This window comes from Fukomys damarensis, unplaced genomic scaffold (assembly GCF_012274545.1).
Source record: "Fukomys damarensis isolate Sample0158 unplaced genomic scaffold, DMR_v1.0_HiC HiC_scaffold_24, whole genome shotgun sequence".
Taxonomy (NCBI): domain Eukaryota; kingdom Metazoa; phylum Chordata; class Mammalia; order Rodentia; family Bathyergidae; genus Fukomys; species Fukomys damarensis.
The window spans coordinates 53,264,408-53,266,015 of record NW_022900936.1 but is presented as its reverse complement, the minus strand read 5'-3'; the positions used below and the strand labels follow the sequence as shown (position 1 = coordinate 53,266,015).

At 40.5% G+C, this 1,608-nt stretch overlaps 1 pseudogene; it reads right to left on the bottom strand.

Moving 5' to 3' along the window:
• Window positions 1–433: 433 nt before the first annotated feature.
• Window positions 434–1,191, bottom strand: LOC104866316 (annotated as a pseudogene).
• Window positions 1,192–1,608: the final 417 nt, after the last annotated feature.

Below are 1,608 nucleotides of genomic sequence, written 5' to 3'. Positions count from 1 at the left end.
ATACATAAGGGACTTGCTTCATTGTCTACTTGGAACCAGTAGTTGTGTTGCTGTCATAGAATCAGGAAATAGGTTGTGGTAAGTTGGAAGAGGTACATAGCCTGCTGATATAATTTTACCAGCAAACCACCTGCCATGCAATGCATTGAAAGCATCAATAGTTGCAGCAATTAATGGGCACTTCACATACACATTACCCTGAGCAGAATCCTTGTCAACATGAAAATGAATAACTCCTCCATGTTTATTACACTTTTCAATCACATCATCCTTAATCTCTGTGTCCTATCCAACCTCTTCTTCTGTTTGAAGATTAAACTTGTTAGAAAGTTAGAAAAACTGTGTTGCAAGGGGTTTCACAGAGGCAGCTGCAGCTAAAGCTGAAGCTTCAGTCCGTTGGGAAAGTCATATTTGCAAATGTATAACAAAAGAGAATTCTGCCACAGCACCAAATGCCAAAGAGTCACTCATTTGTAAAGTTTGCTATGCAGCTGATGGAATCTGCAAACCAGTACCTTCTGCAAGTCTAGACATTAATTGGGAATGACCAGTTGTTTCCAAGTCAATTCCAGTCCTTTCAAGTTCATCACTATCCAAAAATGAACTAGTACTAGAAGCATCGGGACGTTCAGTAACATGACCAATTTTCATTGGCCTTCCTGCTAGTTCAAATCCATTAAGCTGTTCCAAGCCTTCTTGGCACATTCTGAGTCAGAAAATGTAATGAATCCCTTAGATGGACCTGTTTCACTATCCATCATGAGCTGGATATCTGTGATCCTTCCAAAAGGCTCAAATATCCCTGGAAGCACATCTTCAGTTATGTTGAAGTGTAATGAGCCCACATAAAGCCTCATAGGTCCAGCACTTCCCTTTTGTAAATTGTTTCCCATTGCTGCAGCTCTGCTTTTTTCTGCCTGTGATGCTTGTACTATGATTGGCACTCCTAAAACTCGCTGGCCAGTTAATCCTATTGCTGGAGGCACTGAACTAACATCAACAAACTCCACATTCCTTTGGAACATCTTGAATTTCTATCAGAAATCATCCTTACATCTCGAACCTTTCCTACTGTAGAGAAAAACTCTTCCAAATCTCTTGGTCTAATTCTTGCTGCTAATTGCATGCAGAAAACTGTCCTTGCATCTCTTTCCTCTGGAGTCAGATTATCAATAGGTTCCCTCACAGGACTCTTGTCTCTTCTGAATGGACTTTTGCTTCGAGAACATCGTCTCGAACATAACATAATTTGATGTTATGAGGCAAACCAATCTTTCCCTAGGATAGCACTGTTAAATTTTGGTCCGGAGTAGGGACTTCTGTAGCGGCTTCAGAATCTGCAATCTCTACTTCTTGAACAACTCCATCTCCTTTCTTTGCTTCTACTTCGCTTACATTCATGGCTTTTGCTCTTTTTCCTTTCTCTAGCTCTACTTCACTTTCTTTCCTTACTTTTGCTTCTCTTTCATTCATGACTTCAACTTCTGCTCTTGCTTTTCTTCCTCCTTCTGGAACCTTGAAACCCCACACTCCAATCACAAGGAGATGTAGAGCTTTCCAAGGAGGCAGAAACTTTGTCTAAAATTTCAAGATAATCCACCTGACTGT